This window comes from Anomaloglossus baeobatrachus, chromosome 4 (assembly GCF_048569485.1).
Source record: "Anomaloglossus baeobatrachus isolate aAnoBae1 chromosome 4, aAnoBae1.hap1, whole genome shotgun sequence".
Lineage (NCBI taxonomy): Eukaryota > Metazoa > Chordata > Amphibia > Anura > Aromobatidae > Anomaloglossus > Anomaloglossus baeobatrachus.
This window is the reverse complement of record NC_134356.1, coordinates 610,709,387-610,722,359: the sequence shown is the minus strand read 5'-3', so window position 1 is coordinate 610,722,359 and position 12,973 is coordinate 610,709,387. Positions and strand designations below refer to the sequence as shown.

The 12,973-nt window shown below is 47.5% G+C and overlaps 4 non-coding genes across 4 annotated transcripts; all 4 read right to left on the bottom strand.

The window, feature by feature from the left end:
- Positions 1 to 10,589: 10,589 nt before the first annotated feature.
- On the bottom strand, positions 10,590 to 10,682 carry TRNAI-UAU (transfer RNA isoleucine (anticodon UAU)). The gene is given in 2 exon segments: positions 10,590 to 10,625; positions 10,645 to 10,682. It is a non-coding gene; the product is annotated as a tRNA-Ile (tRNA).
- A 974-nt stretch (positions 10,683 to 11,656) lies between these two features.
- On the bottom strand, positions 11,657 to 11,749 carry TRNAI-UAU (transfer RNA isoleucine (anticodon UAU)). Its single transcript is given in 2 exon segments — positions 11,657 to 11,692; positions 11,712 to 11,749. It is a non-coding gene; the product is annotated as a tRNA-Ile (tRNA).
- A 439-nt stretch (positions 11,750 to 12,188) lies between these two features.
- Positions 12,189 to 12,261, bottom strand: TRNAR-CCU (transfer RNA arginine (anticodon CCU)). The gene has a single exon. It is a non-coding gene; the product is annotated as a tRNA-Arg (tRNA).
- Positions 12,262 to 12,720: 459 nt separating this feature from the next.
- TRNAI-UAU (transfer RNA isoleucine (anticodon UAU)) lies at positions 12,721 to 12,813 on the bottom strand. The gene is given in 2 exon segments: positions 12,721 to 12,756; positions 12,776 to 12,813. It is a non-coding gene; the product is annotated as a tRNA-Ile (tRNA).
- Positions 12,814 to 12,973: the final 160 nt, after the last annotated feature.

Here is a 12,973-nt window from a genome sequence, read left to right as displayed (position 1 = left end):
AGAGGTGAGAATCGTGCATCCTTCCTCTGCCCTCTACCCACAACCTCGCACAACCGAAATGTGAGCAAGCTCTCACTCATCTGCTGAGTCTTCCATGCCCATCGCCAGTTCGTCCTCCATTTCTTCATGGGCTCCTGCACTTTCATCAACACTTTTTGCTGATACTATGCGCCCTTGTTAATCCCTCTCCCTCACCATGAATGCCGCATAGGTGCCGCTGACCATCTGGACCTCGTAGATCTTGTTATCCCTTCCGCATATGACTCCTCCTGTACTTCCTCCCCTTCCTCTTGTCCCAACACCTGACTCAGAATAATAATTACAGTGTGCTCCATCATGTAGATGACCAGAATTGTCACGCTGAGAATGACATTGCCAGTGCTAAACATCTTCGTCGACATTTCAAAACTGTGTAGCAGGGTGCATAGGTCCTTGATCTGACACCACTCCAGCAGCGTGATCTGCACCACCTCTGGATCAAGTTATCCCAGGCTATATGTCTTACCGTATTTCAGCAGGGCTCTGCGGTGCTGCCACACACGCTGCAACATGTGCAGATTCCAATTCCTGCATGTCGAAACATCGCATTTAAGCGTTTAACTGCCAGACCCTAAGACTTCCGGAGTGATGAAAGTTGTTGAGCTGCTGTGTGCGCACGATGGAAGTGAGCACATAGCGAGCGTGCCCACTGCACAAGGCCATGTAGGCCGTGATGGTGTTTTAAAAATTGCTGGCGAATTCGGTTCAACACGTGAGCCCTAAAAGGCACGTGTGTCACATTGCCCTGAGGATGGCCCGCAGCCAGGTTTGCATCATTGCCGCACACGGCTGTTAAGTCACCAACGTAGTCCGCTCCGTCAATTTGTACTCCGGTTGCCAGGTGACAACGTGTTCCTTTCATGAATAGTGCTGATGATGTGAGAGTAGTCGATGCCAGCGGCGCAGGTGGACGCAGGTTATGCTCACCCACTGGGCTGCATTACCTTGACAGATGCAGAATCTCTGGCTGAATGTAGCTGGTGGGTATCTCACAGATGAAATACCATCATTCAGCTACAACCAATGGGAAGACACCACACCCTTTTTTATGCCCATCCTGTCTGCAGACCACTGCCAGACATAGCTATGAACCTCTGGTTAATTTTACCCCCAGTTCAGTTTTATGATTTTGTGTGCTTGTTACCTGACTACTTTTCCTGCTTGCTGTTTATGTACCTTGTTGGCCGATACGCATTTCAACTCTGCTTGTTTTCTGATTCTTTCCTGGCCGTCCCATTCTGTTCCTGTTCCTCAATTAATGTTTTGACCCTGCCTGACTACTATTCTCTGTAATAGCGGTGTGACTCACATTTCCCATACATTTCAAAGTAAAGCTTTGACCGCCTGATGGCATTGAGCTCTGCTGCCAGCATAGTAAGGAGGTGTGTGGTAGTCCTTGTGCGCAGTTGCAAGGAAGGGTGGCCTGACCACACAGGGTTTGCGCCAAGGTAGAGGACCCACACGAGGTTGAAGAGGCAGAAGCAGTGTATTAACGTCTACATACAGAACAAGGATTGAAACAACTCGTGGGGACGGCAAGACTTGTACAGCAGACCCTTCTCCATCTCTCACCATAGTTTGCCAGTGCCCAGTCAGTGACATGTAATGACCCTGTCTATGCTTACTGGTCCAAGTATCTGTGTTGAAATGCACCCTGTCGCACACAGATTTTCTCAAGGAAGTGGTGATGTTGTGTGCGACATGCTGGTGTAGCGCGGGCATGCTTTTCTTGGAGAAGCAGTGGTGATTGGGCATGTGGTACTGGGGCACAGCGACAGACATAAGGTCTGTAAAATCCTGTGTGTCCACTACGCGTAAAGGCAGCATTTCGGTAGCCAACAGCTTACAGAGGGATAGAGTCAACCACTTAGCTTTGTCATGGGTCGCAGTAAGTGGCCTTTTATTTGACCACATCTGAGGGAAAGAGATCTGGCTGCTGTCTGTAGACGGTGTTGAGTAGGGTGTCCCTGGAAAAATGCAGGTTTGTGAGAAAAGTGCAGGCGGAGACATGATGTTGCCTTCATCTTGCCTTCAGATCTGTTCATCTTGTATCATTTTTAAAAAACACATCAAGCAAGGGTTACTCCAAGCGGAGTCTACCTTTTTTCCCAACATTGGGCACACAGACACCCCATCAGTGGCAGCACTTGTGCCCTAGTTGCAAACAGGATGTTTTGATTTGCATCAAGCACATTCCAAATCCACAAGCATTTACTCTCCCCAGGATGACACAGGGGTAGTAAATTCCTTCTGGATCCATGACTTGTTCATTTTGATGAACGTCAGTGTGTCCACATTGTCACTGGACAGACGCGTGCGCTTATCTGTCAGCACACACCCAGCAGCACTGAAGAAGACACGTTCAGAGACAACGCTGGCAGCTGCACACGACAAAATCTCCAAGGCGTAACTGGAGAGCTCTGTCAATTTTTCTAGATTTGAAGCCCAAAAGGAGCAAGGCTCCATTTGCAAAGTCATTGCATCGATGTTCATTTGGAGATACTCCTGTATCATCCTCTCCATCCGTTGACTATGTGTCAGACTTGTTGTCTCTGGTGGCCTTGCAAAGGAGGGTCTAAAAAAATTATGAAAATATTCCATAAAATTGCTGTTACCAGCACCAGATACGGTCCTACTGGTACGGGTAGACTGTTGAAGATGACGATGCCGTCCCATGTTTGTCAAGTTACAACTGGGAGAATCACTCCCTTCACCTGCACGGTTGTTTGGTGTAAAAGCCGAGCTAAGATCGAGTAACAGCTTATGCTGATACTCCAGCATACGTGCGTCCCTTTCTATGGGTGGAATTATGTCACAAAATTTGGACTTGTCCCGGGGATCTAATAGTGTGGCAAGCCAGTAGTCATCATCACTTCTAATTTTGACAATCCGAGGGTCATGTTGGAGGTAGTGCAACAAGAAGGCACTCATGTGTCTTGCGCAGCCATGCGGACCAAGTCCACGCTGTGTTTGTGCCATAGAGGTGCTAACCGTTCTTTCTTCCTCTGACATCTCCCCCCAACCTCTTTCAACTGAATTTTGACCAAGGTCTCCCTCATCCGCTGAGTCTTCCATGTCCATGGACAGTTCGTCCTCCATATCTTCATGTCCTCCTGCACCTTCCTCAACATCTCGCCTGCTACCATGCGCCCTTGTTGATCCCTGTCCCCCATGGTCCCATGCCTGCCGCGTTGGTGATGATGAACGTCTGGACCTTGGTGATGTTGTTGTGTCTTGCGCATATGAATCCTCCTGTAGTTCCTCCCCTTCCTGTTGTCCCACCCCCTGACTCCGAATAGTGTTTAGCGTGTGCTCCAGCATGTAAATGACTGTAATCGTCATGCTGATAATGGCATTGTCAGCGCTAAACATATTCGTCGCCATGTCGAAACTGTGCAGAACGGTGCATAGGTCCTTGATCTGAGATCACTCCATCAGGGTGATCTGCCCCACTTCTGCATCTCGTTGGCCCAGGCTATACATCATGACGTATTGCACCAGGGCTCGCCGGTGCTGCCACAGTCGCTGTAACATGTGGAGAGTTGAATTCCAGCGTGTCGCCACATCGCATTTCAGGCGATGAACCGGCAGGCCGAAAGACTTCTGGAGCGATGCAAGTCGCTCAGCTGCGGCGGTTGAACGGCGGAAGTGAGCACTGCAGACAGTTTACGTGCCCTGGTCAGAAGGCCATCTAGGCCGGGATAGTGTGTTAAAAATTGCTGGACAACAAGGTTCAACACGTGAGCCATACAAGGCACGTGTGTCACCTTGCCCAGGCGAAGGGCCGCACCCAGGTTTGCAGCATTGTCGCACACGGCCTTACCAGGCTGCAGGTTGAGTGGAGACAACCATTTATTAAACTCGGACCGCAGAGCTGACCACAACTCCTCAGCTGTGTGACTCTTATTCCCAAGACATGTCAAGCTAAAGACCGCCTGATGCCGTTGCGCTCTGCTGCCAGCATAGTAATGAGGGGTGCGTGATTCCTTCTGCGCAGTGAGAACGCTGGTGGCCTGACCAGGCAGGCTTGGGGCGGAGGTGGAGGACCCAGATGAGGTGGAGGATGCAGAAGCAGTGGCGGAACTTGGACAGACAGAGGATTGACACACAAGTCGTGGGGACGGCAAGACTTGTGCAGCAGACCCTTCACCATCTATCAACATAGTTACCCAGTGCCCAGTCAGCGACATGTAACGTCCCTGTCCATGCTTACTGGTCCAAGTATCGGTGGTGAAATGCACCCGTTCACACACAGAGTTTCTCAAGGAAGCGGTGATGTTGTGTGCGACATGCTGGTGTAGCGCGGGCACACCTTTCTTAGAGAAGTAGTGGCGACTAGGCATCTGGTACTGGGGCACAGCGACAGACATAAGGTCTCTAAAATCCTGTGTGTCCACTAGGCGGAAAGGCAGCATTTCGGTAGCCAACAGCTTACAGAGGGATAGAGTCAACCTCTTAGCTTTGTCATGGGTCGGAGGAAGTGGCCTTTTATTTGACCACATCTGAGGGACAGAGATCTGGCTGCTGTGTGTAGACGGTGTTGAGTAGGGTGTCCCTGGAAAAATGCAGGTTTGTGAGGAAAGTGCAGGCGGAGACATGATGTTGCCTTCATCCAACGTAGGTGCTATCGATGTCTGAGAGAGCTGTACACACTCACTTGTTTCCCCTTCCAAACCAACTGACGACCTACCAAGCAAACTGCCTGTTGCGGTTACAGTGGTGGAAGTTTTGCGTGGAAAAACAGGTGTGACAGCTGTCCCCACAGTCCTAGAAGATGAAGAGCGCGCGGATGCACTGGAAGGGGCGGGCGGTGGATGGTTCGCTCCGCTAGGCCGCATTGCAGCACAGTGAGCTTCCCACCGGGACCTATGATATTTATTCATGTGACGATTCATGGAAGAAGTTGTCAAACTGCTGAGGTTTTGACCTCTACTAAGAGAATCATGACAAATTTTACATATCACATGATTTGGGCGATCTTTTTCTATGTCAAAAAAGGAACAGGCTAGGCAAGGCTTAGAGGCCATGCGACCTGTTGATGCACCCCGAATAATGCTCATAGGCAGAGTGGTGGCTGAGGATGCAGTTGTAGACGTGCTACCAGTGCTCCGACTCTGTCCAGGAAGGCGCAAGGTAATTTCGTCGTCGGTTGCATCCTCCTCCACCGCCTCTGTTGACCTCCTCGAGTGCCTGACTGGGGGTTAACAGTAGGTGGGATCTAGAACTTCATCATCAATTGTTGTGTTTGCACTCCCCTCCCCCTCAGACCGAGCCTCTTCTTGCCCTGACCGAATATTTAAGTTGTCATCCCAATCGGGTATCTGCGTCTCATCTTCATCAGTATGTTCCTCATTGCCTATAACCACAGTTGTTGGAAAGGCAGCATTTTGGTAGCCAACAGTTTGCATTTTATGAAAGTCAACCTCCAAGCCATGTCATGCCCTTCTAAAAGCATGTATAACACAGCGAGGGGACTCCAACCACAGTCTCCCTCGTTTCCACTCACTGGGCCACACACACCCCACTTGACTGGCATCGGTTGAGCTCCCTTTTGAAAAAGAAAAAGATGCTTTGCATGAAGCACTCTCAAAAATACGCGTGCCTTTCCCGTCCCCTGGCTGACCCAGGGGAAGAAAAGTCCTCTGAGAGCCATGACTTGTTCATCTTGGTTCTTTTAGAGACACAGCGAGGGGACTCCAACCACAGTCTCCCTCGTTGCCACTCACTGGGCCACACACACCCCACTTGACTGGCATCGGTTGAGCTCCCTTTTGAAAAAGAAAAAGATGCTTTGCATGAAGCACTCTCAAAAATACGCGTGCCTTTCCCGTCCCCTGGCTGACCCAGGGGAAGAAAAGTCCTCTGAGAGCCATGACTTGTTCATCTTGGTTCTTTTAGAGACACAGCGAGGGGACTCCAACCACAGTCTCCCTCGTTTCCACTCACTGGGCCACACACACCCCACTTGACTGGCATCGGTTGAGCTCCCTTTTGAAAAAGAAAAAGATGCTTTGCATGAAGCACTCTCAAAAATACGCGTGCCTTTCCCGTCCCCTGGCTGACCCAGGGGAAGAAAAGTCCTCTGAGAGCCATGACTTGTTCATCTTGGTTCTTTTAGAGACACAGCGAGGGGACTCCAACCACAGTCTCCCTCGTTGCCACTCACTGGGCCACACACACCCCACTTGACTGGCATCGGTTGAGCTCCCTTTTGAAAAAGAAAAAGATGCTTTGCATGAAGCACTCTCAAAAATACGCGTGCCTTTCCCGTCCCCTGGCTGACCCAGGGGAAGAAAAGTCCTCTGAGAGCCATGATTTGTTCATTTTGGGTCTTTTAGAAACACAGCGAGGGGACTCCAACCACAGTCTCCTTCGTTGCCACTCACTGGGCCACACACACCCCACTTGACTGGCATCGGTTGAGCTCCCTTTTGAAAAAGAAAAAGATGCTTTGCATGAAGCACTCTCAAAAATACGCGTGCCTTTCCCGTCCCCTGGCTGACCCAGGGGAAGAAAAGTCCTCTGAGAGCCATGACTTGTTCATCTTGGTTCTTTTAGAGACACAGCGAGGGGACTCCAACCACAGTCTCCCTCGTTGCCACTCACTGGGCCACACACACCCCACTTGACTGGCATCGGTTGAGCTCCCTTTTGAAAAAGAAAAAGATGCTTTGCATGAAGCACTCTCAAAAATACGCGTGCCTTTCCCGTCCCCTGGCTGACCCAGGGGAAGAAAAGTCCTCTGAGAGCCATGACTTGTTCATCTTGGTTCTTTTAGAGACACAGCGAGGGGACTCCAACCACAGTCTCCCTCGTTGCCACTCACTGGGCCACACACACCCCACTTGACTGGCATCGGTTGAGCTCCCTTTTGAAAAAGAAAAAGATGCTTTGCATGAAGCACTCTCAAAAATACGCGTGCCTTTCCCGTCCCCTGGCTGACCCAGGGGAAGAAAAGTCCTCTGAGAGCCATGACTTGTTCATCTTGGTTCTTTTAGAGACACAGCGAGGGGACTCCAACCACAGTCTCCCTCGTTGCCACTCACTGGGCCACACACACCCCACTTGACTGGCATCGGTTGAGCTCCCTTTTGAAAAAGAAAAAGATGCTTTGCATGAAGCACTCTCAAAAATACGCGTGCCATTCCCGTCCCCTGGCTGACCCAGGGGAAGAAAAGTCCTCTGAGAGCCATGATTTGTTCATTTTGGGTCTTTTAGAAACACAGCGAGGGGACTCCAACCACAGTCTCCTTCGTTGCCACTCACTGGGCCACACACACCCCACTTGACTGGCATCGGTTGAGCTCCCTTTTGAAAAAGAAAAAGATGCTTTGCATGAAGCACTCTCAAAAATACGCGTGCCTTTCCCGTCCCCTGGCTGACCCAGGGGAAGAAAAGTCCTCTGAGAGCCATGACTTGTTCATCTTGGTTCTTTTAGAGACACAGCGAGGGGACTCCAACCACAGTCTCCCTCGTTGCCACTCACTGGGCCACACACACCCCACTTGACTGGCATCGGTTGAGCTCCCTTTTGAAAAAGAAAAAGATGCTTTGCATGAAGCACTCTCAAAAATACGCGTGCCTTTCCCGTCCCCTGGCTGACCCAGGGGAAGAAAAGTCCTCTGAGAGCCATGACTTGTTCATCTTGGTTCTTTTAGAGACACAGCGAGGGGACTCCAACCACAGTCTCCCTCGTTGCCACTCACTGGGCCACACACACCCCACTTGACTGGCATCGGTTGAGCTCCCTTTTGAAAAAGAAAAAGATGCTTTGCATGAAGCACTCTCAAAAATACGCGTGCCTTTCCCGTCCCCTGGCTGACCCAGGGGAAGAAAAGTCCTCTGAGAGCCATGACTTGTTCATCTTGGTTCTTTTAGAGACACAGCGAGGGGACTCCAACCACAGTCTCCCTCGTTGCCACTCACTGGGCCACACACACCCCACTTGACTGGCATCGGTTGAGCTCCCTTTTGAAAAAGAAAAAGATGCTTTGCATGAAGCACTCTCAAAAATATGCGTGCCTTTCCCGTCCCCTGGCTGACCCAGGGGAAGAAAAGTCCTCTGAGAGCCATGATTTGTTCATTTTGGGTCTTTTAGAAACACAGCGAGGGGACTCCAACCACAGTCTCCTTCGTTGCCACTCACTGGGCCACACACACCCCACTTGACTGGCATCGGTTGAGCTCCCTTTTGAAAAAGAAAAAGATGCTTTGCATGAAGCACTCTCAAAAATACGCGTGCCTTTCCCGTCCCCTGGCTGACCCAGGGGAAGAAAAGTCCTCTGAGAGCCATGACTTGTTCATCTTGGTTCTTTTAGAGACACAGCGAGGGGACTCCAACCACAGTCTCCCTGGTTGCCACTCACTGGGCCACACACACCCCACTTGACTGGCATCGGTTGAGCTCCCTTTTGAAAAAGAAAAAGATGCTTTGCATGAAGCACTCTCAAAAATACGCGTGCCTTTCCCGTCCCCTGGCTGACCCAGGGGAAGAAAAGTCCTCTGAGAGCCATGACTTGTTCATCTTGGTTCTTTTAGAGACACAGCGAGGGGACTCCAACCACAGTCTCCCTCGTTGCCACTCACTGGGCCACACACACCCCACTTGACTGGCATCGGTTGAGCTCCCTTTTGAAAAAGAAAAAGATGCTTTGCATGAAGCACTCTCAAAAATACGCGTGCCTTTCCCGTCCCCTGGCTGACCCAGGGGAAGAAAAGTCCTCTGAGAGCCATGACTTGTTCATCTTGGTTCTTTTAGAGACACAGCGAGGGGACTCCAACCACAGTCTCCCTCGTTTCCACTCACTGGGCCACACACACCCCACTTGACTGGCATCGGTTGAGCTCCCTTTTGAAAAAGAAAAAGATGCTTTGCATGAAGCACTCTCAAAAATACGCGTGCCTTTCCCGTCCCCTGGCTGACCCAGGGGAAGAAAAGTCCTCTGAGAGCCATGACTTGTTCATCTTGGTTCTTTTAGAGACACAGCGAGGGGACTCCAACCACAGTCTCCCTCGTTTCCACTCACTGGGCCACACACACCCCACTTGACTGGCATCGGTTGAGCTCCCTTTTGAAAAAGAAAAAGATGCTTTGCATGAAGCACTCTCAAAAATACGCGTGCCTTTCCCGTCCCCTGGCTGACCCAGGGGAAGAAAAGTCCTCTGAGAGCCATGACTTGTTCATCTTGGTTCTTTAAGAGACACAGCGAGGGGACTCCAACCACAGTCTCCCTGGTTGCCACTCACTGGGCCACACACACCCCACTTGACTGGCATCGGTTGAGCTCCCTTTTGAAAAAGAAAAAGATGCTTTGCATGAAGCACTCTCAAAAATACGCGTGCCTTTCCTGTCCCCTGGCTGACCCAGGGGAAGAAAAGTCCTCTGAGAGCCATGTCCACATTGTCAGTGGACAGACACGTGTGCTTATCTGCCAGCAGACCCACAGCAGCACTGAAGACAGGTTCCGAGAGAACGCTGGCTGCAGGACACGACAAGATCCCCAAGACGTACGTGGCGAGCTCAGGCAATTTATCAAGATTGGAAGCCAAGAATGAGCAGGGCTCAAGTTGCACATTAATGGAATCGATGTTTCCTTGCATATACTCATATATCTGTGTGTCCTCCTCTTTTTCCTTGTCCAGCTCTTTTGTTTTCGCATGAGTATATGTCCTTGTCACTTTCCCATGTGTTGTGAGTTGTTTGTGACCTTTTGGACACCTTTGAGGGTGTTTTCTAGGTGTTTTTCTGTGTTTGTGATTGCCTGCCATTGTTTCCTATGCAGTTCGAGTTCGGTTTGTCGAACGTTCGACGAACCGAACTTGAACGGGAGGTCCGTTCGGCGAACCAACCTCGAGCCGAACCGCGACCGGTTCGCTCATCTCTAATTTTATTATTTAGCATGGTCACACTTCTTTCAATTAATAGTAGCAATCTTTCTTTTTTGGAGAATTTTGCAAGATCAAATTCAAACTGGTAGAAAGATTAGACAGACCATGCGCTGTTTCAGAGATAAGCAAACACTCCAGATGGGACTTGAACCCACAATCCCTGGCTGAGGAGGCCAGTGCCTTATCCATTAGGCCACTGGGGCTTCTCAAGGTAGCTCATGCCATGGGTTCTATTTTCTGTAGCAGGCAATTATCCGTTTTAATTGCATTTTCAAAAATGGTCTTGTAAGTTTGTACTCCAACTTGAAAACAACCATAACCACGTGCTTCTTTCTTTTCTGCTGAGAGCCAGGGCTTCCTTTGTCATGTCCTTTTCATCATGTAGTCACTCCACATTATTAATGCCAATGAAGGAAATAATATTTGGCTCCCAGAAGCCTTAAAAAAACAGTTTATCTTTTACATTTCCCTTTACAATATGGTACTAGATCATGGTAAAACTGGTGAGACTTTTGTAATATACAGCAAATTAAACAAGAAACTATAAAAAGTAAATATCTCTCGGAAACTTCCTTCTCAATCGTGCAAGTAGATCATGATGGAACTCGTGAAACTTTGGCTAGCGCATTTGTTCAAAATAACAAAGGAAGACAAGAAAAGTCTGCTCCAGGTGAGGCTTGAACTCACAACCTCGGCATAGCTCATCAGTTACTGCTTTATAAGTACCGTGCGCTGACTGATTGCGCCACTGGAGCAGCTGCTGGGCTGCAGCATTGCATATATGAAAAAAAAAACAATCAGAAATTTAAAATGAAAAATTTGCTCCGAAATGTAACTATTTGATAAAACAGGATTTGTGTTGTTGCTTTTTCCACAGTTTGAAAATACATTTTTTACCAGATCACAATCTTTATGAAGAATCAATTGAGACATTTATCACACTGGCCAATGGGCATTTTTAAACTGAAACATCCTGTTGCTTCAGGAAGTGCACATGTGCATTGGCTGTGATGAACACACGCTCCGTTGCCATATTTTTTTTATGCTGTATTTGTAATATCGTATTTTATTATTTAGCATGGTCATACTTCTTTCAATTAAAAGTAGCAATCTTTCTTTTTTGGAGAATTTTGCAAGATCAAATTCAAACTGGTAGAAAGATTAGACAGACCATGCGCTGTTTCAGAGATAAGCAAACACTCCAGATGGGACTTGAACCTACAATACCTGGCTTAGGAGGCCAGTGCCTTATCCATTAGGCCACTGGGGCTTCTCAAGGTAGTTCATGCCATGGGTTCTATTTTCTGTAGCAGGCAATTATCCGTTTTAATTGCATTTTCAAAAATGGTCTTGTAAGTTTGTACTCCAACTTGAAAACAACCATAACCACATGCTTCTTTCTTTTCTGCTGAGAGCCAGGGCTTCCTTTGTCATGTCCTTTTCATCATATAGTCACTCCACATTATTAATGCCAATGAAGGAAATAATATTTGGCTCCCAGAAGCCTTAAAAAAACAATTTATCTTTTACATTTCCCTTTACAATATGGTACTAGATCATGGTAAAACTGGTGATACTTTTGTAATATACAGCAAATTAAACAAGAAACCATAAAAAGTAAATATCTCTCGGAAACTTCCTTCTCAATCGTGCAAGTAGATCATGATGGAACTCGAGAAACTTTGGCTAACGCATTTGTTCAAAACAACAAAGGAAGACAAGAAAAGTCTGCTCCAGGTGAGGCTTGAACTCACAACCTCGGCATAGCTCATCAGTTACTGCTTTATAAGTACCGCGCGCTGACCGATTGCGCCACTGGAGCAGCTGCTGGGCTGCAGCATTGCATATATGAAAAAAAAACAATCAGAAATTTAAAATGAAAAATTTGCTCCGAAATGTAACTATTTGAGAAAACAGGATTTGTGTTGTTGCTTTTTCCACAGTTTGAAAATACATTTTTTACCAGATCACAATCTTTCTGAAGAATCAATTGAGACATTTATCACACTGGCCAATGGGCATTTTTAAACTGAAACATCCTGTTGCTTCAGGAAGTGCACATGTGCATTGGCTGGGATGAACACACGCTCTGTTGCTATATTTTATATGCTGTATTTGTAATATCGTATTTCATTATTTAGCATGGTCACACTTCTTTCATTTAAAAGTAGCAATCTTTCTTTTTTGGAGAATTTTGCAAGATCAAATTCAAACTGGTAGAAAGATTAGACAGACCATGCGCTGTTTCAGAGATAAGCAAACACCCCAGATGGGACTTGAACCCACAATCCCTGGCTTAGGAGGCCAGTGCCTTATCCATTAGGCCACTGGGGCTTCTCAAGGTAGTTCATGCAGTGGGTTCTATTTTCTGTAGCAGGCAATTATCCGTTTTAATTGCATTTTCAAAAATGGTCTTGTAAGTTTGTACTCCAACTTGAAAACAACCATAACCACGTGCTTCTTTCTTTTCTACTGAGATCCAGGGCTTCCTTTGTCATGTCCTTTTCATCATGTAGTCACTCCACATTATTGATGCCAATGAAGGAAATAATATTTGGCTCCCAGAAGCCTTAAAAAAACAATTTATCTTTTACATTTCCCTTTACAATATGGTACTAGATCATGGTAAAACTGGTGAGACTTTTGTAATATACAGCAAATTAAACAAGAAACCATAAAAAGTAAATATCTCTCGGAAACTTACTTCTCAATCGTGCAAGTAGATCATGATGGAACTCGAGAAACTTTGGCTAACGCATTTGTTCAAAATAACAAAGGAAGACAAGAAAAGTCTGCTCCAGGTAAGGCTTGAACTCACAACCTCGGCATAGCTCATCATTTACTGCTTTATAAGTACCGCGCGCTGACCGATTGCGCCACTGGAGCAGCTGCTGGGCTGCAGCATTGCATATATGAAAAAAAACAATCAGAAATTTAAAATGAAAAATTTGCTCCGAAATGTAACTATTTGATAAAACAGGATTTGTGTTGTTGCTTTTTCCACAGTTTGAAAATACATTTTTTACCAGATCACAATCTTTATGAA